Source organism: Protopterus annectens, chromosome 7.part0, assembly GCF_019279795.1.
Source record: "Protopterus annectens isolate FY-2018-M chromosome 7.part0, PAN1.0, whole genome shotgun sequence".
Lineage (NCBI taxonomy): Eukaryota > Metazoa > Chordata > Ceratodontiformes > Protopteridae > Protopterus > Protopterus annectens.
Genome location: NC_056739.1, coordinates 259,232,377 through 259,258,622, shown reverse-complemented (window position 1 = coordinate 259,258,622; position 26,246 = coordinate 259,232,377).

The window sequence follows — 26,246 nt, the reverse complement described above, 5'->3', positions numbered from 1 at the left end:
AAGACATGCATAAACACGCTCACCCCCCTTCAACCCCACTCACCTGTTTTGACAACACATACCTTCAATATTTGCACCCCTCAGCTATCCATACCTTCAACACTATACAACACTGCTTGTGCTTGTCAAAAAATGAATGTGCGTCAAAATTCAGGGGAACCATATAGATATATTCACATAAATATACTTACCTACAGGCACACATATATACACAAAAAGGAGCACAAACAAATCCCAAACATTTGTAAAATAAAATACACGTATAACTGTTTATCAATAACCCTCTGTTTTGTTTGTGTCTATACATGTATATACATCTATACACACACACACACACACACACACACATATATATATATATATATATATATATATATATACATACATAGACATTATATAATATATATATATATATATATATATATATGTATGTATATATATATATATATAAAATATGTGTGCGTGTGTGTGTATAGTTATAGCTTGTATGATAGTCAGATCACAGACTATTATTAGTTATTCCCTTATTTCTAAAAAAAGTCCAGATGTCAGATCAGTAATCAGGTTGTAAATGTTAAAAAAGATGGTAGTATAATCCAGCTTAATACAGCTTAAAAGTAGATGCTTCTTATGTTTCTTAAATTGAATCATCATATCACTCTGAATTTCAATATCATTTAACTAGAGCCACATTGACTAATAAATACTTACCCACTCCCATTTAGGGGCATATCACCTGCCACATGTTATTCCAGATTGGTTGACTACTCTCTCATCACTCTAAATTCAAAAATACTATCAAGACACTTTATTGGTAGTATATTGGGAATATTAGCCTTCCCAGATATAAACAAAAACTTACCCCCAGCAGTGTACGGAAAAGCAATCAAACCCTTTTATGAACCCCTCTATTTTTTACAACTTGTTGAAATCAGAAAAACACAAACTCAACTCAAACAAATGAAAAAGGCAAGAGTCGGCAAATCCACTCAACTATTTTAATATTAGCACTTCCGTCTGTCCAAGTCAAACAAACTTCTTCAGATGAATAACAAAAGGAAGTCACATCCATTAAATAAAGAAATACTTATGACATCACTTCCTGATTTCATTAAAATGTTACTTCAAATATTTAAATAAATACTTCAAATGTTTAAATAAAAAATTATACTTCAAAATACTTGAATAGAAGATGGTGTATAAATATGTGTATGAATGCCTGTATATAAAGAATGTCATTTGCTTATACAAATTACTTTAAAAACATTATTTTTAACAATTTTTGTCATCTTTCTAAGGACTTTAAATTTAACAAACATTTCAGATTGCAATTCTCATTGAGACCTGGGTAACAAAAGGTGATTAGCCATAATTGCCAAATAAGTTCCTTTTCTACTAGTATTAAGGACCATTGACCCCCCCCCCGGGGGTCAAGGGGGAGTTGTTCTAAAACCAAGGTGAGATTGTGTTTCCCAATGTTATAAATATGTTTGTAAATGTGCTGTTTTAAATGCCTCTCAGTCTTACCCACATAAAAACAGTCACAACTTTCACATGAAACCAGATAAATCACCCCCTTTGTTTCACAATTGTACCTGCCTGAAATGGAAAAATAATTTGTTTGAATTTTTTACAGCTTAAAACACTAAAATTATTGACTATCTTGGCCACCTGTCAGAAGCTAAGTTTTTATTAAAGTCTTCACACATTCACCTTAGAAACCAAGGTCATCTGGGCACTTAACAGAGTATAACTCACTGATAGCTGCCATAAAACAAAACAAACCTATAAGAAGGCATGCTAAAAGACAGCACACATCCATTCAGTGCAAAATTAAAATCTATTAATAAACACACACTAATGCCACAAGGAACAGAATCCTGACAGTGTGACATCATACATATACATGTTGTATCAAATATTAGATATATGAAGAATCTTAGTTAAGTGGTCTCTGTGCTGAATAAACAAGTAGAATTCATGATCCCAAGGTGGTCAGTTTATTAGATACATTTAGAGCAACCCTTTTTTTCTGCAATGCAATAATCAATTATTATGTTTGGCCTGAATTATAGTACTGCATACATTTAAGTAAATGAAACAAGCCCATTACTGACTTAACCATTGAACTAAGAAACTTCATATCTCCTTTCCTGTTTCACTATGGACTGAATGATGTAATGATCTGTTAAGATCCATGACTCCTTCCCTCCTTATGACCAACATTTCCTCGGGACTAAAAAAAAGATTTACGGTCACTCAGAAAGACAACTTTTATCTTCACAGGGCAGAAAGTCTTAAATTCCAGTCCTCTTAATTTACACAGTCTTTGTAAGAGGATGTAAGCTGCTCTTTCCTTCCTAGTTGCTGCAGAGAAATTATCGTCTATAGTGTTCCTGGCATTCTCACAGGACAGTTTCTTTCCCAACTGCTTTGAAGACTTTTCTTTAACCTTAAAGGTATCATATTTGACTAAGATTGGTTGGGGGTTTGGGCTGCATCCCCTGCCAGACCCCATGCTGTCCTGTGAGGTCTCACCACTGCGATCTCCTGGGGGATTTGTGCCCACCTTGTTGACTGCATTTGGACATAACCAATAGAGTTTGCTCCTTCCTGCTTCTCAGGGACACCATTAATCCTTAAGTTTTTCTACCTCAAGCAGTCCTCTTGGTCAATGATGGCAGCTTCCAAGTAGTTGACCTTTTTACTGGAGGTTGCCTTAAGGAATTAATTGTCATTGAGGAGCTACTAAATATCACTGGCATGCTCACTGACTAATTCTGTCATCTCTGCCATTGATCAATCCTTGCCCCTAATGCAATAATTTACCTTGGGATGTTTCCGTATGGTAATTTCTTTATCTTGATTCTCATGCTCAGGTCGCACTTCCAAGTGGGCGGCCTTCTCATTACGCAGTTGTGAAATCTCTTCTGCCATTACTTTAGCTGATTTCATACTTTTCTTCAACTTCTTTCTGGATATATAGAGATAACTTTATTCTCCCTTCTTGTAGTAGGGCTTTAATCTATCTTTTTAACATTATATAGAATACTACCTGTGATACAGTAGCTTTTATTTCGTCATTTATTTTATTTATTTATTTATTTATTGGCATTTGATTACTGAGAAAGTTCACTGGGCCAATGAATGCCCATTTTTGGTGGAGGCCCAGGGAGAAAAGCACCAGGTTTAAAATGACAGAAAAAAACATTTTACAAATAATACAGAGATTAAGAATTATACAATAAGAGAAAATAATACAGAATAGAATATAAATTGCATGACAATTATACAGTGTACATAAAGGTAATATTATATTATCAACAGTGTTAATCAAAGTCAAAGTACAGGCCAACAGATCATTTAACAAATGCCAACCAGGCCTCATGGTTAAGTATTTTACAGACTGTGAACTCCAGAGTAAGCATGCAGTTTAGGAGTTGCTTATAGTGAGGAAGTTATAATGTATATATAAATGTAGGGGTAGAATGCAATCTGCATAGGGGAAAAGAGAGGGAGAAGGTGATTAATAGATTATGATGAGACGAGAGGAGAAATTAAGTAGTTAGTGTTCAATATGATTCAGCAGGAAAATGAAATATTGCAAATGCTAAAAACAAGGTAGTGCTATGCAGCTAAAACAGAGTATTTCTTATCCATAATCATCACTTAGAGCCTCTACTCAGCAAAGCATTACAGTATTTTTTTACACGTGGGAATAAGTAAATTATATCATGATAAAGGATATCCTTCACGCATGCACTATGTATGTATTCTGCACCGCCACTATTAGTTTACATTATAAGCAACAATTTTAAGCTAATTAATGCTATCATATCTGAAATGAATTATGTTTACTATTTGTCTCCAATAAGTTTGATATAAATGTTTTAACCATATTGTCTGTTCATATCTGGGACCTACTAAGTAAGTGAGTTTTCAGATTTTTGTATTCTGCATCTATATCAGAATATGCCATGGTCATGCATTTTTTATCCTTAGCTGCTCTGTTACCCATACAAAATATCAAGTTTAGCCAACGTAAATGCTGACCAGTGCTGGATACTGTAGTCCAGTTGAACTTAGGGAAGGTTAAAGAGGCATATTGACAGCTTTTTTCTTCTAGAAAATAAATGATCAAATTCTACTGCACCCAGCCTCTTTCAAATCACCAGAAAAGTATTTCATATTTTCCCTAATGCAAATTAAAATGTAGCTTCAGGAAATTAAATAGTGAATAATAATAAAGACCAAACAGTTATATAGAACTATTGACTTATAATATATATTATAATATTCAGTAGAGGAGATCATTATATCACACAATAGTAATGTATTTGTGGTAGTGTCATAATAAATAAATGGCATAAAGACTAAAGGTAGATAAACAATTTCACCAAAGAAGTCAGTCTCACAGTGTCCATACATCCATGCAGGGGCCAATGATCTGTCAAAAATGAATGCAAAGGCATTGAAACAAACAAAGATGGTTCAGTCATTAAATAACAAAGATAATCTCAGCAAATCTCCTTTAAAGGCATCAACACAATGATATGATACTGCAAACAGGTCTAATAAGCAAAAAGAATACAAATAAGTTGAATCTACATTACCCAGGTTGTCACCAATGAAATCTCATAGCCATGTGTCCAAATATCAACCAAGATCAACATTCAATCAAAACATCTCTCCGATGGTGTGAACATTCACTTGGAACACAAGGACGGCATATTCCATCATCCTCTTTAACTTATAGCTATGTCTATGATGCCAATCAATTCCAGCAACCATTCAACTGGATAACAAATGCAGGAACACAATTCCAGTAACAGAAGCTACAGTACCCATATATCAAGTTCTAAAGAGCAGATTTAACACAAAAAAAAAAAACAAAAGTGTATCAGTGCTTAGTGGTCAGGCCGCCATCTGCCATCAGCTAGCAAGTGCTCCAGAGTCACTACATCTAGCTCCAAAGAAAAACATTGGACATCTACAGACAAAAAACATATGCTTTCATGTACATATCATGACCTCCCCATCATCATAAGAAAAAAACACAGACACACACAAGCACACTTAAGATTTGCATAGATGTACATACTCATTAAGTACTTCTGTATTTGGCATAAATGCATATAAAACAAGAGAATACATATAATTTTAAGCAAACCATATTTTTAGACATGTCTGGGACTTTTCTGAAACAGACAGAGGCTTCTTGAGCAAGGCCAGACTCATCTTTTGTGAATGGCTGTTTTTTTATCATTGGAACATAGAAACTACAAGACAAGTAAGTCTGGAGACAATGTGCTTGATGTAAAATGCCATTCTCAACATGTACCATAAATTTATACATTTTCTTATTCATTTTATAGTTTTGAGCTATATGGCCACATGCTCTCTCTTTGGTTTTCTTATTCTCAAACTTGTAGAAGGGTCAGGAATGAACTTTCAGGTAATCATTCACTCATGAAAGTTAGTCTTATGGTAGGTGATGGTGTTAGTCTGCTTTATAAACAAGGGTAATTTGGTGCAACAGATATTAATGAACCTATCCCAACAGATTGTTTTATTTATATGTTGATAGAAGTTCAAGTTGTCAGTTTGGGCATTTGTAGAGCTCTTCACCCTGTGAAGGTATAAGAGATCCAGTAAGGTAGAATCTTTAACAGCATTTAATATGAGGCATAGATCTCTAACCTAGGGTCTATAAGATAAAAGATGTAGAGACAGGTTTTCTTGGCTATTTTGATAACTAAGGCTCATTAGACAAATAATATTTTCTGTTATGAACCTTGTTTTCTAATTGCAGTTATTGTCTTGCTAGTTACATGCCAAAGGGGATCTGCACTCAATAACTAGTCTAATTAAATAAGATTTTAGCCAAAGCCATTTATCAACAAGCCTTGGGGAAAAGTCTTATTGTTGATTGACACTATACAATAATTGATCAGACACCCTGATAATGGATTGGACATGCTTATAAAGTAACTGTATACATTAAGATATGTTACAGTGTCAGGCTAATGTAAATATTGTACATAGTTATTTGAGATGTTATGTATAAATACTATGGAATTCATTCAAATGTGTTTGAAAAAAAAAAATTTTTGAGAAAAAAAAATGGTCTAATTGTTACTGAGTACAGAGGGGCAGTAATAGCTAGTGACCTGAATAAAACACATTTGTGAATCAGTTGGGATAGATATAAGGGCTTCTTAACAACAGCTGTTACATGGTGGTCAAAGGTGAAGGACATATCTATGCAGATGTCAGGTTGGAGTGGGGTACAGTAAGCTGTAGATGAGGGCTGTTTCTCAAAGGTGAGAATACTGCACTTTTCTGCATTTAATGCATACCCTTTCTATGTACACCATTGCTTTATTCGGATTAGTTCTTGCTGAAGGAAATGTATCTGTGGCAGCTCAGGCAGTGATACCATCAATCATTGGCCAATTTGGTTAGCCATAGTTCAGGGGACATGGTATGAAGGTTGGAAAATAATATATACCAAAATGGAGGGGTCCCAGCACTGAGGCCTCTGATACTCCACCATAATTAGCAACTGTCCAGACCTATGCAGAATGTTCAGAATTTTGTCATATATTTTCTCATAAAATTTGTCTGTTTTTTTGCTAAATACAAAGAAATGACATCACCAAATAATGACATACATTTGATTTTAGTCTTTATATCCTTTAGAAAATTAATTATAGTACTAATCCTGTCAATCTAGCAGCTTTCTAAGTTTATAAGAGCAATATTTTAAGTCTGTCCCTATTTTTGGGCCTTTCTCTCTCCATTATTTTAGGCTTTGTCCAGATTTCTTTCAGTAAGAGGTTGAGAGTTATGTACTCCACTACTTTCTTTCTTACTTTCTAAGGTGGCACCTTCCACCGACCTTAACTGTTTGGTTTAATCTAGTTTGCAATCTATTTTACCATGTAATAGTCTTCCTTTAGTGATTCTAGCTTGTTTACAATGCCTGTGTGAAGTATAGCAGCAATGTTTATGAAGTCCAATATGACACCTTCCTTGGCCTCACAAATTTTGTTAGTAAGGATGATGGTCTGTAATTACTGGGATCGATGGTACACAGCTACCCTCTTGTGCAGGGGCACCGCTAAAGTTGTTTTCCAAATCTCAGGGACACACCCCGTAAACTAGGTGTACGTTGAAGTGAAAGAGGGGTTCAGCAAGATGATGTTTGGCTCTATTAGGTATCCTGGTAAAGCCTCTAGGCCCACTGAAGTGGTGTTTTTGTTATAGAAGGTATATAGAGGGTACAGCCAGGACCTATTACATGATGATTTCAGGGGGTGTGTTCATGGGACTATGGGATTTGTGCAATTTCAGTGACTTTTTCTGGAGTATTCTGTTTGAAAGTATAGTAGCTATGTCTTTGGGGTCAAAGTGAATAATCCAATTCTGGGTTAGTTCCACACACATTGCATAATGTTATTTCTTAATCACTTAAGGAAGTTGAAAAGGATTTATCACCATCCTTGGCTTCCAGTGCCATTTTCATTTCACATTCATCTTTGCCCTGTCTCGTGGCTGTTTATAGCTCCTTGCATACCTTATTGACAATGTTGTTACTGTGAGTAGATTTGTTGTTAGACTTCTGATTTTTTTTCTTCTGCTATAGAGCTTATTTATACTGGTGGACATGTGGGTAGTTCATTTTCAGATTTACTGTTATTAATTGGTTTTAGTGGGCTGTAGATCTGTATCTTTATTTATGTGGAGATAGAGCTCTGCTGTAAAAGCTGAAGCTTCACAGGTTGTGTTGCAAATAACCTTAGGTAGCTCATCAGAGAATTTAAACAATTTTGTATATTTGGAATCCTTCAGTTATATGTTTGAAGTCCTTTAATAGAAAATTGTTTACCATTCTGGGGGTTAGTTTAAAAGAGATGGCTAATAATCTGCAGTCTGACTTAACCTGAAATGGATGGTGAGGATCAGATCTGTTTTAAGGAGTTATCATTTATTAGGTCTAGAAATCTATGGTGGAGCCATCCTTAGAGGAATAAGCACTCTTGTTAGTAAAGGGATAATTAAAATCATTCAATATGAAGGTATTTTTTGTGGTCCACTAATGATATTTAAAAAATCTAATATGGTTTCCTTGGTCATAGATAGAATTATACTGCATTCTATAAATTGAAGGCTAGTCTTATTAAGGGTATGTTATAGTCAATTAAAAACTAATTAATTAAGGTCTGAGAAGATGTGCCTTGAGGTGCTCTTATCCATGACAAATATGGAGATTCCACAGCAGTATGTCTCTGGTCTGCAGGCAAGATAAATGCAAACTCATTTAAAGAGGGAGTGTTATCCTTGCACTGGAACCAAGTCACCAAGTCTCAGTTATACTGACACTTAAATGTGTTAATTTTCTCTCTTCATTGTTGCACACTCATTCCCTGCTGTGATCATGGTCTGTTTCTACTAGTGCACTTAAATAAGACTAGATAATTAAACTTCTGGCATTATAATACCCCACAAAGTAAGTCTTCTTCAGCATGTAAGTAGCCCATGCCTAACATCTCCTGGTACTCTGCATCCTTCCTTGCCAACATTCTCTTTTACAAAAAAATAAAAATAACAGGCATGCCTAGAAGTTCTGTTTTTGTTTGGTTTCATAGTCCAAAATCCCCAGTTATAACCTGAATGTTACCATTAAGCCATTATGTTGTACCACTTAAGAAATAAGAAACCTCGTATTTGCTTCTTTGTATTAGAAAAGAGCAAGTCATTTATAGTAATTGCTACTTAACTTGTAAAACGTCATTCTGTTGAACATTTTTCTTCATTGCATCTACAATTATGATAATAAAATGCAATTAGACTTTACCTTTTTGACATACATATGGAAATGTCATCTCACAGTGCTTCTTTGCCCATTGCTTGTTGAACACTGCAGTGCACAAGTTATCTGAAAGAGGTAAGGAAGGATGTTCTGAGGACCAGTTAGTAAACTGGACAACATCACCATTAGACCATTGCCAGCCATTCAGTGAGGTATTATATGTTAATCCTATCCAGAAGTAGCCTTGTGAGATGTGTTTTAGTTTTTCATTGTCATCTTCACTGTGAATGCTCACAAGATCCAAACCTTTGACTCGGCATGCCTTCTGTGCTCCATTCCAGTTTAGGCCTTCAGTTTCTAAATAATACAGTACTGCTCTGACACAGGCAGTGATCATCAGTAAACCTGCAATGGCAATAAACTGTAAGTTCAAATCTTCATGTGTTCTAAATAGCTCATAAGGATATTAAAAAACTGCAAATAACTTACCAAACAGTGCAATCAAACCCTGTCTGCTTTGTGTGACTTGAATTACATTGACCTAGGTAATGGAAAAAAAATATTATTTTATTTTATTTATTTATTTTTTTTTGTGGTTTAACCTCAACTTTTTGTATAGAGTCAATGGATACATAACACATCAGGGTAGTTTTATACATGGTACCATTCAGCATCTGCATATTACAAAAAGAAAAAAGAAAAAAAAAACAGGTATAACTGCCACTTAAAAGATAATGTTTCATGATATACTAAGTGTGATACTCAGAAATGATTAGTGCTTGAAGCTGTAGGCTCCATGATACAATGTGTTTTTTTATCATCACTAGTTGAACAGAATATGACTAGACCTGCATCTGAAATACAAACTTTTGTAACAAATATATATCTGAGATGCAGATCTAGATTCACAGATAGTTACTAAGCTTGCAATCCAGTGGACCACTGAGAAGCCTAGGCAAATTCCCTGTTGCCCAGAAGCACTCTCTGTCCCATTAAGTGACTTGGTCCAGATAACACAGTAGTAGGCAAATGTGGGCTAAGGGAAGCAAACCCTGTACCCCAGGAACTGACGGTTTTAGTCCTTTGTACCAGCTGCCAAGCTAACCACATTCCTACCATATGACATTCAACTACTGAAAATAAAAGCACAGTGGGCCATAAGGTCCCATGCTTTCAGAGGTATAGCTGTGTTAGGGGACACTGTTTTGGTAGGGGACAAATATGAGCGGATCCTTTTTAAAGGATCAGCTAAAGGCACCAGATTAGCTAACTATGGCTCTGAGTGCTCTGCAGTAGTGTTAATAGGTTCATAGGTTCATAGGTTCATACTAGGCTATCTGCCCTAGGGCATTTATAAGCCTAGCCAGAATGTGTTTGGCTTTCGCCACCCATTTTAAATTTATTTTGCTATGCCCTTTTTGGATTCATATACTGTGCCTCTGTCTAACAGTGACACAGAAGTGATACCAAGGAAATCACTGAGAACATCCACTCATCAAGATGCCTAACCTGGACTGGGATTTTATTCCAGAGTACCTCTGGGTTATGAATCTGTCCCTCCAGCATGTCCTATGATTAGTGCTGAGGTTCAAGTACTCCAAATTGGCGTGGGGTGGCATGTGGGAAGTGAGATTAGAATACCGTGAGCTCTATTGGCAGATAGATGTTGGATGCTTCATGACAGGCAGGGCTATATAAAATGTTTTGAACTAACCACTTTGCGCCTGGTTGTCAAATGAAGAGCTGCAAATTTGGGTCCCCAGGTCCCTAATTACTTCTTCTGTACTTAATGGATTTACCAAAACACTACGCGCTCGCGTGCAAGCTGACCAAACCAAATTAGAAAAAACACAGACGGCCAGCATATGTAGTCCAACGCTTTATTGGGTACAAAGGCAAGAACATAAAAATGTCCCAACCATAACTACAACCTCAAACCGGTTTCGGCAATATGCCTTCTTCAGTGAGAATAAAACAGCAAAAACATGAGCATCAGAACATAGCTATGAGAGGCTCCACTTATTTTCATGATACAAATGAGTTCTATTTCTATTACATATTATTTACAATTGATGTGTATTTATGTGGTTTTTCTTTTGAACGTCGTACTTATATATGTATATTTATATACATGGTTATATGGAGTGATTGGGATGTTTTTTTGAAGATTGTTCTATGGGTAGTATACAGTGCTTAGACTGGGTTGAATCATGTTCACATGGCCTTTATATAATATTGTTATTATGTTTTTCAGGTCATGTTTTGATTATCATTACCTCAAGACATGCACTCATGTTATTTACATTTATATTTATAAATGCATTTTGTATTTTTTATATATATATGATTGTATAAGCACTTGTCAGCTTGTTTGGGCTCATGAATATGTATTAAGGGGTTGGAGGATACCATTGGCTTAGGTTGACTGATGTAGGATTTAAATAGTTATGATGCTCATGTTTTTGCTGTTTTATTCTCACTGAAGAAGGCATATTGCCGAAACCGGTTTGAGGTTGTAGTTATGGTTGGGACATTTTTATGTTCTTGCCTTTGTACCCAATAAAGCGTTGGACTACATATGCTGGCCGTCTGTGTTTTTTCTTAATGGATTACCACCTATGTGGTAATTTGTGGGCACTTTGTTTTTGCCAAAGGGGATGACTATACACTTTTTGGCATTTAGCTTGAGGCCATGGCTCTGGCACCAGTTGTCTGTTTCTATGAGGCCCTTTTGGAGGATGCTTGTGTCGGCTGGAGAGTCGATTATGGCACCCAGTTTGCAGTCATCTGCAAACTTGGTCAGCCACAGTCCTTCCGTGTTGGCCTGTACCTCCGAGAAATATATACCGAACAAGAGAGGTCCCAGGACTGAGCCTTGTGGGACACCACTTGCAACTGGTTTGGAGTCTGACATGGCTCCAGCAATTCTAACCATGTGGGTTCCGTCCTTGAGCCAGTTTGCAATCCATCTAGTGACATAGGGGTTTATATTTAAGCTGGTGAGCTTATCTATAATGCCCGAGTAGGGTATTGTATCGAAGGCTTTGCGAGGTCCAGGTAGGCTGTGTGGACCACCTTCCCTCGCCAATGGCCTTGGTGACTGTTTCAAAGAAATCAACCAGGTTTAAGAGGCAGGATCTGCCCTTAACAAAGCTGAACTGGGTAGGATCCAGTGTTTGTAGGTCCCCAATATCTTTATTTATGAGGTCCATGATGATCCTTTCCATAGCTTTGCAGACCAAGCTAGTCAGGCTTATGGGGCGATAGTTTCCAAGATCCGTTGAGGCACCACCTTTATGGAGAGGGACCACTGTTGCTGTACACCACTCTTTGGGCACATATCCTGTAGTAAGGCTGAGATTGAACAGTAGTTTTATGTTTGGGTTTAGCTCTTCTTGGAGTTCATGTAGGACGAGCCGGGACACCGCCTGGTCCCATTGATGCTGTGCTTTTTGCTTTGGAGAGGGCGGCTCTTACCTGAGCATCTGAGATGTCAGGGGGGCAGCACTCTGCTGGGATAGATATTTGCCATTTTGGTGGGGAGGGGGTGGAGAAGTTTGCGCTGAACCTGTCAGCTAGGATATTGGCAATGTCTGTGGGTTCGGTGTATTTTTTGTCATTTTGGACTAATTCTGAGCATATCTGGGAATTACCACCCAGGTTCCTAACATAACCAAAGAAAGCCTTGTGATTATCCTTAGTGTCCTGTGCAATTTTTCTCTCGAAGCTGGCCTTAGACAATTTTATGTGTGCCCGTAGTTTTTTGCTAATACTGATCAGTGATGCCTTCCCTTTTTGGATTTTGCTCTATCATTTAGTAGCTTCCTCCTTCAATTGTATAGTTTGTTTTTGGCTGGGGTTCACCAGACAGGACGCCTGCCTTTGGAGGATTGGGTCTTGGTTTTATTGGGGATCGCATGATCCATGCATTCCTGAAGGTGCTCATAGAATGCGTTTATAAAGGATTCTGCGGTCTGGGCCGTATTTTCTACAGGCCCGGGGGCTTTGAAGGATTCCACCTCAGTTTTGAGGAGTGTGAAATTTGCTTTAGAGAAGTTTTTCACTGTGGTTTTCTGGGCAGGGGGTGAGGTCGGGATGTGAATATCCAGTGAGATTAGTTTATGGTCTGATCTTACCAGTGAGGGATACACTTCTGGTCTGGAGCATAGAGTCCCCATGTTGGTGATGATCAGGTCCAGTATGTTTTCCCCTCTTGTGGGAGTGGTAGCAAGTTGTTCCATAGCATTTGAGTTTATAAATTCTAGAAACCTTTGGGCTAGGGTGATGGAGCTAGAGTAATGCTCCCAGTCTATGCTTGGGTAGTTGAAGTCACCCAATATAATGGTGTTTGGAGAGACCTTCATATTTTCCAGTGTTCTCAGGAAGGCCGAGTGGGGTTCCTGGGTTTGGGAGGGTGGTCTGTAGCAGGCTATAAACTGGAAGGCAGTTTTACCCACTGTTAGTTGCACATGGATATTCTCTGATGCTTCGTGCTTTGCCACCAACCTGGAGGTGTGGGTATCTTTGATGAATATCGATACTTCCCCTCCTTTTGTGGTTCAGTCCAAGTTTTGGGGCCGAAAAGCATGGTATGAGGTATAACCTGGTAGTGCTGGGGTGCTCTCGGGAGCCCTGAACCAGGTTTCTGTTACTGCACAGATATCAATGTTCTCCATGCTAAGGAGAGTTTCAAGTGTGTGCATCTTGAGGTTTAGACTTCTGGCGTTGAGTAGCATTACTCTTAGTTTCTTATCCCTTGTGATACCTATGGAGGTGGGTTTGTCTTTTGGGCCTTGCCTAAAAAAGGCACTATGGGGGTAGCAAGAGCCTTTGTCAATATCCAAAAGCCCAGGGGTGACAGGTGCAAGCCATCCCTAATGAAGCATCGTGGCTTGTCGAGCATATCATCCCAAGCTGACAGGCATTGGATCCCCTTTGAATGACACCAGTACTTAAGCCAATTGTTGAAATTGATCATCTTGTCTTCATATTGTGGCATCATTCTTGGTGAGAGTAAGATGCTACTCAAGGTCAGGGTCATACCGGCCTGGGCTACATGCTCAGAGAGCTCCTTTATGTCTCTTTTCATGTAGTCCAAGGAGGTACATCTCAGGTCATTCACACCAGCATGGACAATGACTGAGTCATATTTGTACTTGCCTTGGAGTGACCTGAGTGCTTGTGTTATGTGGCGGATCCTAGCACCCGACAGGCTGCTCACCATGACCCTCTCCTTGTTCAGCCTGGTGAGTGGGACGTCAGTGTGCCTGACGATAGAGTCACCTATTACAAGTGTATCAGGTGTGTTTAGTCTTAAGGGCTGTGACTGTTCGGCACACTGGCTTTGTGAGATATGTGTTGCACGTGTTTTGTTTTGGGGTAGCGGCTGCTTGGGTGTCTGCTTTGGAGGTCTCTGCTGCTTTGGCAGATCTTTATTTAGAGCCTCCAAGTATGTTTTTATGTGATTATGTGTTTGGTTTGCTGTCGTGGTAGGTCTATGTGAGACTGGAATTGTAGTGAGTGTGGTTTCCTTCTCCTCCTGACTGGTTATGCCAGTACTAAGTTGAGAGAGCTTAGCCTCCAGTTTGGCTATATGGTTGCATCTCTCACATGTGTTGGAATTTGTTGGGAGGAGGAGAGGGTTGTCTGTGTACATGAGGCAGTTGTAACATTGCCTCAAGATTCCCAGATTCACCAGCTGGACCGGAGAGGAGATTGACAACTGACCTTTGGACATGCTAGAATAATATTGGGAATTCCTTAATAATTGAAAACCAGGGCCAGTGGGGAGTGAGGGTGTAGTGCTTTTAATTTTTAGTGCTGACTTTATAATTGCTTTAGTGAGCAAGTGCCAGGTAACTTAAGTGCAATGTGTTACAGGTAACTTAAATGCAAAATGACAAACAGTAACTTTCTTTCAAGTGAAACAAGGAAATAAGTACAGTAAGCAATGCAGATATCACTAGTGATCCACAGAAGCTGAGAAGCCAGATTAGGTGGAATTAGCGTTCCAGGGAAATAACAAGCAAACAAACAACAAGCATATAAACAAAGCTAGATTCAGCAGGCCTGGATCTAGTCTATGCTACAGCAAACAAGGTGTACCAATTTCAGTAAGATACAGTTCAAATATTCAGGCACTATAAACCTTTAACCAGAAATTCCCAGCTCAGAAGGGCAGAGTCCAGCCTCTTCTCCCACAAGAGTGCAGACCACAAACCTTCTTAATGTAAAATAACTGGCTTGAAGCCCAAGTGCTTAAACCAGAACTAATACACTTTTAGAATAACAGACACTGGGCTCTCAATCAGCAGTTCCCAACTTAGAGGGATGAAAGCTACCTGTCCTGCCACCACAGTGCATGCCACAAACCTTCCTAATGTAAAACAACTGGTCTGAAGCCTGAGTGCTTAATCCAAAAGACTTAGAATGATAGCTACACTTTAATCAAGTTACTACCAAGCAGTAATAAATACAATTGAATACTTTAGAGAATGCCTGGATTAGTGCTCAAGTTACACAAACAAAGCTAGATCCAGCAGGCCCGAATTCAGTCTATGCCACAGCAAACAAGGCGCACCAACTCATTTCTGAGTATCCCCTACATCCGAAAGTATGATGCCCAAACTATACAATTATCTGAAATTCTCAGTTTTTGGATTCATATTTCAAGAACCAAAAAGATGTCAATGAATAAAAACTTGAACCAAGGAAATCACTGAGAACAACCAAATGGAGAACGAGCCAAAGTACAGTTTATTCAACCAAAATACAAAATTCCAAAGGACGTGCTGTGATTAATGCTGTGTACTCAAAACTGGCATGGGGTGGCATGTGGGAAGTGAGATTAGAATACCGTGAGCTCTATTGGCAGATAGTGTTGGATGCTTCAAAACAGCCAGGGCTCAATGACATGCTTTCCATTGCGCCTGTTCTAAAATTAACTGCTGCAAAGTTGTAAATATTTTTTATATCCCTAGAGGGCAGCATTGGAATGTATTTGAATATATATATATATACCATTACATATTACACTATGCAGTAGATTCATGTATTTTATTTAGATTAGATAATTCAGTTATACATGTGAAAAGTTTTATATAATTGTTTTCATATGAATGTTTTATACAATTGATTTTAGCAGTACAATGAACATTCACAGTCTTGCAACATATATATATATATATATATATATATATATATATATATATATATATATATATATATATATATATATATATATATATTTAGGCTTTTAAGAATTTACCCTCAGCTCTGTTTTTATCAATGGAGTTAATTAATTAATTAATTGGTTGTCTAATGGTATTTGGTTACATTATAATTATTCTATTATTTAAACTGTTAAGGCATTCTGGTGTGTGTATCTGACAAAGTTTTTACGAAAATGCCAATTTTGAGTACACAGCGTTAATCACAGCACGTCCTTTGGAATTTTGTATTTTGGTTGAATAAACTGTACTTCGGCTCATTCTCTGTTTGGTTGCTCTCAGTGATTTCCTTGGTTCGGATTCATATTTCACACGTGATATACAGGAGTATTGCTGTTGGCTAACCAGAAAGTGAGCTTCAGATATTTGCATTATTCATGTTACTATTAATCAATAAGATTGTTGGCTCTTTGCAAATGTTTTATGTGCAACTTTTGATGTAAATCCTGTGCCTCATGTCACTTGTATTTTTGTAAATTTGTTTAAAACATTAATAATGAGAACAAACATTAATAACTGTTAAAAATATAAACACATAAAAACAGAATAAACAGTACCCTGTAGCAATCACTTCTCAGCTACACAACATTATTTTAAATTGCCTGTAATACAGTTTGCCATACCGTATTGCTCCCATATAATGGAATTGTTCCTGTACATGCTTAGAAACTGTACCAACAGTGATTTCTTGAGGAATACAATCATCATCACTCTATCTTCAGAACCTTGTTTGGCCAGTAGACACTCAGAATCAAACTCCAACAGCTGTAAATGTATCTTTTATCTCATGATATAAAATTCTTTTATTGTTGCATGAAATGCTTGAAAAGAGGCACAATACTCCTGGTATATGGCAGTATCTTTTTATATGCTGCAGTTTTTTAATCACTTTGAACAAAACTATAATATATTTATTAAATCAAAATATCTACGACTGTATAGTAAAACACAATTAGTCGACATGTAGTAATTTTATAAATGCTTGTTGTCCAACTGCAGTTTGCAACAAAAACTGTGATCACAAAAGTTATGATTTTCTTTTTTCTAAACAATTACTCAATTTCCTTTGTAAGCTTTGTGAATAAAAACAGGAAAGGGCATGGGCCAGATTCAGTAAAGCCTACACTAAGTGTACACTGTTCTGAGTGATTTTAATTTTCCTACTGATATTATTGCAGCTTTAAATTGACAGGGATTCATAAAGATTGCAACAAAGTGTAGACTACATGTGCACTTAGTTTATCTTTCTGAGTGACTAGAAAGCACAAAACATATGAAAAGAATTTTATTAAATGCATATCGTGTATACTTAGTGCAGGCTTTAGTGAATCTGGCCCCACAACTTTCGAAAATCACTTTCCATGACTGCTTACCCTTACAGTCTGTTACGTGCATAGAAGTTTGACATGCTAAATGCCTACACTATTTTAAGGGACTTGTTTTTTTGTAGATATTAGTAATATATAGATATAAGTAATAGCTAATGTTAAGATGATAGAAAAATTACAATGTATTTTATGCTGTATATTTGTATATGCTGTAGCTTTTCTCCTTGAGCCGACACCGAGAAAGGGCTACATGCCCAGTTCGACTAACCCCATTAACAAATGTCAATAAATAAATAAATAAATAAATAAATATGCCACCTAACAACACTAGTTTTATTCATGTGAGCAAACTGTAGATTACCTCCATTATACCATAAGATATTTACAGTATCTGATTCAAGCCCTTCACTCCATTCTTTCTTGTCTAAATAGTTTCCTCCTCTCAATCTTCTTATTTCATTATGATATCCCCCACCCCCTGTTTTGTTATCTAATATGTCAGAGAAAGCAGAGGCTAGTGGCTGCTGTCACACTCTTCTGCTACAATAGGGCACCACTTCGATATAATGTGATAATGAAATCACCCACCTTTCATTTTCATTAGCAACCATGCACAAACTATTAGACGGTCCCATGGGAGTTATAAACATTATAACCAGCTCACAATATGACGTAGAGGTGATGACAGGTGAACAGAGAAGGGTTAGGATAGTAAGGAAAAACACATAGCATGAAAAATGACAGTATATCCAGTTGAGGGGAAAATAAGGAAATGACAAAATGGTGAGAGTCAAAAGCAGGAAAATAACTTTCATGCTGAGCAAACATATGCTGACAAAAGACAGAGTGGGATCTAAAATAGCAAAGTAGGGCAATGCACAACTTGGTGACTATAAAAAAGCGAAAACTTTGTTGAGTCAAAACAGCACAGAAAATGGTGGAATATTTAGGAAAGGCAAATGTAGAATGATAAGAAAGACGAGTGTACTTCTCTTTCTGGAAAATACTTTTTTTTCATTTCTAGCAATTTGACATTCTAGCAACTTCTATGCACAGAATGGAGGAAGCGATAGAAAGGTGGATAGCTTCCTGATCTTTTGTGGTTTAGTTAACCACCATCCATTCAGGGGATATTAGAAGAAATGTATAGAAGATATGCAAGAGATGTAGATAATAGCAGACATTTACACTGGGGTTTGCATACCCTGTATGGAGGGTAAAAGGGTTGGATAGGGAATATGATGAAATAAAACTAATAATTCTTTTCTGCAGTTTGGCAGATGAAGAACATTACAGACTAATCACTGAACAGAGAGTGAATTAGTAGGCAGGCAGGTTCACTGAAGGTCCTGAAAAAATGAATGCCAGAAGACATAGAAGTTAAATAAATAAAATAAGAAACAAGTAATCTCTGTGGTATCCCTTAAGTCTCAAACAACTCACTATACAGGTATAATGGGTCCAAAACAAAACAGTGTAAGAAACATCTCTGTGTGGAAAAAAACAGAAAATGGTAGTAGAAGTAATGAACTTAAAAATGTCCTAAATCAAAAAATAAAAACTTATTTTGAAATATTATTAATATTATACAGAATTATTAACTCTATTAGATATTCAGAAGTAATCCAAGAAGGGTAGACAGTGTGTTTCCAGTCGAAAATCCTTTATTAAGCACGCATACAAGCGATTCAAACAAAAAAAATAAATAAACAGAATGATAGTTACATCCAAAACTTTCTGATTATTAAACCTGTTATCAGGTATGGGAGCAGTTTATTTAGTTGTAAAAGAAAGTGTAATGTTAACAAATTAAAATCCTTTCCCCCATACTTATCAATGTGGTGTTCAAGCTGGCACTGCTCTACTTACTAAATGTCCTAATAATTTAAACATTATGCACTTTAAAATTAATAATGTGATACTTCTTATTAAACAGATTATTATTAAACAAAGCCTGTGAATTTATCAAAGACATAACACATGGTTGGAAATATTTAAACATTAGACCATTTGGCAATCAAAAAAAAATTGGCATCCAGAAACAATACATTGTCCTAAACATAATCTATTTCCATAAATTATTATTAATAAAGATGAAAGATGACTTTTGTCCCTGTAGACTTCTTCAGGTGACTGTAAAAGAATCCTGAAATATATAGCTACAAAAAAAATCTTAAAACTAACTAATATGCATATTAAAAACAGCAAACCAAAATTAAAACAAGAATGCAAGCTTATATGTACATTTAATGGGTAAGTTAAACAAGGAAAAGTAGATCAACTTAGTGCAGGTAGTGTGGAACAGAAAAATATAGTGTCTTTATAATGGTAGTGAACATATAAAAACACTAAAATCAATACTTAAATAAGGACAGCGGAAAAAATAAAATTAAATTAGTCTTGCAAACAATGTGGTAATTTTCTAAGTTCCATTACAATTTTAAGTGTTGTAATGCCCAAATGCCCCTTTTGGGATGTACCTTACCAGACACGTGCAGCAACTGGAAAGACCCCAAAAGTACCTCACCAAGAGGATCAAAGGGCTCAAACAGATGCCATATGCTGCCCGGTTAAAGAAACTCCAGCTCTACTCAGTGGCATACCGCCTGCTCAGAGGCGATCTGTGCCTGACGTATAAAGCCATGTCCAACACAGAATTAATGGACATGCTGCACCTCAGAAAATCCAAATCCCATTGTGCTGGAGAGACTTGAACCTCAGCACTGAAATAAATAGGACATGCTGGAGGGACAGATTCATAACCCAGAGGCTCCCTTCACTCTGGAATAAAATCCCAGTCCAGGTTAGGCATATTCCCTCATTGACTCTCTTCAAGAGGAATCTTGATGAGTGGATGGGAGATTGTAGGTTTACCCCAGGTATCACTTCTGTGTCACTGTTAGACAGAGGCACAGTATACTAACCTCAAAAAAGGGCATAGCAAAATTAATTTCAAATGGGTGCCGAAAGCCAAACACACTCTGGCTAGGCTTATAAATGCCCTAGGGCAGATAGCCTAGTATGAATCTATGAACATATGAACCTATTATATACATCTTCAAATTATTCAACTTATATACCTCACTTCCTAATATACCTACTGTAATATATGTTACAGTCTAGGTCTTCTCCTAATGCTGATTGAATTTGTATACTTATTCTGTTATTAACCATGTGTAACTATGTTTTCCTGTATATATAGGTCTTGTTATGTCTTCTGCTGTATACTGTATTTTAACATATTGTTTGAAAATTCTGTGTATACTGTATTTTAATATATTGTGTAAAATTGTACTTACTGTGGAGATTTTCTCCCTCGGCCTACTCTGAAAATGGACCTGTGTCCAGTCGGACCATCCCGGTTAACAAATGTAAAATAAAATAAAATAAAATAAATAAAGTGAATAGTAATAATTTAGTCGAAGTTTTCTGAAAGAGTTCAGCTTTAATTGCCATATGAGTTCACATTTTTCTAGTACTATCAGGATTTGCCATATGAGTTCACATTTTTCTAGTACATTCAGGATATCACCTTCAAGATCACCCATGTCTCCAGTATCTGGAACTTATAACCTGTGTGTCTTCTATGCAGAGAAAGATGTTTCACAAGTGCATTGTTTTTACAACCAGAGTGGATTTCTGCCAGATGACATGAAATCTTACGCTTAAGATTATTTATAGTCTTGCCCACATAAAATGCATCACTTTAATTGGACTGTGTCCTGGAAATTATATTTGTAGTGTTACAGTCACCCCTGCACTGGTCTTAATGTTTTTTTTTAAATAAGGGCAATAAAAACTATCACCTTGTTTTATATATATATATATATATATATATATATATATATATATATATATGTATATATGGGAGCCCTTCATTTGTTCGAACTTTCAAATGTTTGAAACTCATATGGCTGACACCATATGAGCGAACGTTTGAAAGGCCGACAAATGATAGCAGAGATCCTGCTACAGTGCGGGACTGGGAGATGCCCCTTTCCTGCACTGTAGTGTGATCTCGGAGTGAGACTATTTAAGTAGCAGGGGGTGTGGGGTGTGCAGGGGGGGGGCTTGGCCCTCTGCATAACATAGTTTTACTGTGTTTGCAGGTAGGTACATGGTGCTATTTTTAGGATGTTGGTCTTTCGAAATGTCAGTCATCTGGTGTCAGCAATAAGAAAGTCGGCATTCTGAACGGTTGACATTCTGAAGTAGACCTATATATATATATATATATATATATATATATATATATATATATATATATATAGGGTCTATATTAAAAGAGCAAAGTTTTAAATATTCAAACACCATATGAGCAAATAAGAGATCTCTGTAGGGCATTCTTCCCTTTACTTCAACATACTGCAATCTCTGAGTTGGTATATTTCAGTAGCGGGGGTGTGGGAGGTGCAGGGGTGCTTGCCCCCCTGTTCAGGGCGATTGGGTAGGTTTTTCTTTTATTTTTATGTTTTTTGTTTTGCTTTCGAGGTTTTACAACTTCGTTCATATGGTGTCACCCATATGGTGTTCAAAGTTGCAAAACCTCAATCTGATAATATAGCCCCTGTTTTTATATATATATATATATATATATATATATATATATATATATATATATATACACAAAATGTACAATTAGCTTTATATCTTTTAGTGTTTCTCTCATATAGTCTAGGTTTATATTCAACAAAATGTCTAATGTTCCTGGCCTTCCTGTAAACAAAGGATGGGGCTTCACCTAAGATGTTAATCAGATAAGGATTTCCTGTGATTATGGCCCAACTATTTTTAATAACATTTTAATACTATAATAATCCAGATTGTATGTCAAGATGCAAATATTTTTGCATTTGTTAGACTCCATGGAATTTCTTAATATTCTCCTAATAGAGACGTTGAGTGAAGATGCTTTGACCCTTTTTAGTTCTGCAATATATTCCAGGATGTTTTTTTACATCTGACTTTCAAAGCCTCTAATAAGGAAATCATTGCCTAAATTGTTCAAGGTTCTCAGAAAGAGTTCCAACTCTGTGGTAATTCTAGCTAATCTATAGCCCTGGGACTTCACTGCATTATACTTGTTTGTTGCAAGATGCAAACTTTTACTGTGGAGTAATAAGTTATCCCTTGTTGGTTTTCTGAATAGATCAGTGGTGATTCTATTATATCTTGGAAACCTGCATATCTAACAAAGTGATTGAAGCAGAGCTGTGGGAAAATGTAAATTTCAGGAAGGGGGTAGTTTGATTGAGGTAAGTGATAAAATCTCCAATCTGCAAGGTGTCACCTTCCCACACAATAATACATCATCAATAAAATGCAAATAGCATGTGATATGCTGCATGTAGTCTTTGTTTTTTAACAGAAAGTCCTCCTCCCATTGGTCCAGGGCTATGTTAGCTATGCTGAGAGCCATGGCAGCCCCAATGGCTATACCAACTTTTTGTTTGTAGTGTTTGCCATTGAAAGTAAAGAAATTAAAATCCAGTACCAGATGAATGAGCCTGCTTAACTTTTGCAGCTTTGCCTGTATACCTTGATTAGGTCACTTAAATGATCCCATAGTGGCTGTTATGCAGTAGTTGTCAGGGAGCACTGCTTATAAGAATTCCACATCGATTCATCGTTTCATCAATGGGTTTATTTGCAGAGTCATTAATTTTGCCATGAAATTGTGTCTTTAAGTTGAGCTTCCTCACAAACATTTTAAGGTCTATCAGTACATGAGCTGCATTGCTCTTGCAGCTTGGTAAACATTTTATTTATCTATTTATTTATTTAACATTTGGTAGTTTGTAAGTCCTTTAGATAATACATTTTTTTTTCATTTTCGATCAGAGCTTTAACAGAGTGGTTCCAGATAAGTGGAGCACCTATTGTTGTGACTGTGGGTGGTTCCTCCATCTGAGCCTGGGACCTGAGAGGTAGTGGGAGTTGCAGTCAGGATTGCCCAGGTATTGAATTTCCCTCACCCTGTCCACTGTTTGGGTCTCCTGTCTCTCTGGGGTTCACTGATAAGATCTGAAATCTTTGGAAATCCCCCTGTGCTTTCTGGAATCTCAGTGGGTTATAGAAATATTCCTCTCTGTGGCTGTGGAAGGGGTGTTCATTGTGGTTCTGGGTCTGGTTTTGATACTGCTGTTGGCTCTAGCATTGGTGTAGTGGTTGGTGACTGTGCTGTTAATACTGGTCTTCCTGAAGAAACTGGTCTCTGTGAATGTGCTGCTGTTCCTGGTAGTTGGATTGTCTGTGGTACTGTTATCAGGTATGGGAGTGGTTTATTTAGTTGTAAAGCAAAGTGTAGTTGTATACGTTAACAAATTCAAATCCCTTCCCCCATCCATATCCATGTGTTATTTGAGCTGGTACTGGCCTATTTACTAAATGTCCTAATAATTTAAATGCTATGCACTTTAGATGCAATTAATAATGATGTGGTACTTTTTATTAAAGAGTTTATTATTAAACAAAGCATGTGAATTTATCAAAGACATTATAATACATGGTTGGAGATATTTAAACATTAGATCATTTGGCAATTAAAAAAATATTTTGACATCCAGCAAAAAAAATACATTGTCAATAACATAATCTAGTTTCACAAATTATTGTTAACAAAGATCATTCTTGTTCTTCTAAACTTCTTCAGGTCTGTGTACAAGAACCCTAAATATATATATATATATATATATATATATATATATATATATATATATATATATATATATATATATATATATATATATATAAATCTTACTAAAACTAACTAATATGGATATTAAAAATAGTAAACCAAAATTAAGACAAGAATGCACCTTATATGTACATTTAAAAGTGTACTGGAACTTTAAGACAATGACCACATTGTTTACAGGACTAATTTTATTTTATTTTTCCACCATCCTTATTTAAGTATTGATTTTAGTGTTATTTTATATGGAGTGTTCACTACCTTTATAAGGACACAATTTTTTTATGTCCCACAGTGGCCATCACTAAGTTGATGTACTTTTCCTGGTTTAACTTACTCATTAAATGTTGTACAGTGACTAGTGAAATACCAGCCTTTTAAAATGAGCTTTTCTTAACACTGGACTGACCTAGGCAGTCTCACGAATGATTGACTCATATTGTTCATTTCTTTGTGCAATTTAAGAACAGTCATGTTTAATCTCTCTTGTAGAAATAAAATATAGGTCTGTTATTTTCCTACCTGCTATACTCAACATACATAACTGATACTTACCACTAACTGTGGTTACCATATAATAAATGCATTTCTTCCTTGGTGTCAGTAGCAAGGCTGCAGATCTCCTTTTAACATTTCTTTTCATTATCAGGCAGGAAAAGAAAGAAGATTCATAGTTAATGTTTCCAGACACTAACTAAACTAATAACTTCAAACTCATTTTGAAGAAGAGACAGTTTAAACATATTTGATTTTTATGTGAAAAGTGAACAACCTGTTTTTGTGAAACATTTCTAACAGTCAGTAAAAGTATCTGCTGGCAAAAAAGTCTTTACTGTTTATTGCCTGGATTTATTATTTTGCTTTATTTAATAAGTTATAAAGTAGTGAGTTTATGCTATCATTATTAACAATTTATTTATATTTTTGGAGCTCTTATGATAAAAACCCTCAATCCTGGAGTCATTGGATGGAGGCTAACTAGTTTGGTTTCAACTGAAATATTGAATGTCAGTATCTTGAGACCATAAGAGTGAAACTGCAGAACAACAAAAAAAACAGAGCACCAACAACCAAAAGATCAAAAAGAACAGACCAAAGTGAATACCCAACACTCCCCCTATATAAATGCACAAAAAAAATAAATAAAAAAAACACATAACACTAGCATACCTTTAAGCCCCCCTGCAGTCCACCCACCACTGCTACATATATATACCAGCTGTGAGGTCACGCTAACACACACACACACGCACACACACACACACACACACACACACACACACACACACACACACACACACACACACACACACACACAAAACTAATATAACGTGCCCTACTCTCCCATTGCACACTGTTATACTTATCTCACGAGAAGCACACACACTACATATATACAAAACTCACCACTTTCAACCCTTACACACACACACACACACTCTCACCTACCTACCTTAACCGACTTCTGAAACTTCCCCCAAAAAGTTCACTAAACCAAATTTCTACACAAAACCCTAACAGACTGTAAGCTTGCCTGAATCTCTGAACATAACTACATGTTGGCCACCATCTTTCTTACCCGTACACCACTAAAACTTAAAGAGACAGCATACCAGTAAGAACAGAACACACCACACCAACTACAGATTCAACAAACTAAGATTTCACAAGATGCAGTTTCAAGCAACTGCACTTTCGCTCTTATGGTCTTGAGATACTGGAATTCAACATACCTACCTGAACAAACCTGAATTTGTTTATACCTAGTTCTGCAAGTTTGCTGACAATACCACGTAGGGTATTGTATCAAATACTTTAGCCAGATCTAGGAAGGTAGTATGCACCATTTTTCCCTCATCCATTGCCTTAGTGACCTTTTCAAAGAAGTCCACCAGATTCAGTGAGCATGACCTTCCTCTGACAAAGCCAAATTGGGATAAATCCAGTGTCTGCAGCTCTCCTATGTCCTTGTTGATAATTTCTATATTTTTTTCCATGTCTTTGCAAATTACACTAGTCAGACTAATGAGTCTGTATTTTTCTTGATCTGTTGAATGTCCTTCCTTATGATGGGGGATGACCATTGCTGTCACCATTTATGTGGTATAAAGCCTGTTTTTACACTATTGTTAAATAATGGTTCCAGGCATCCTGATAAGTCATATTTTAGACTGTTCTGT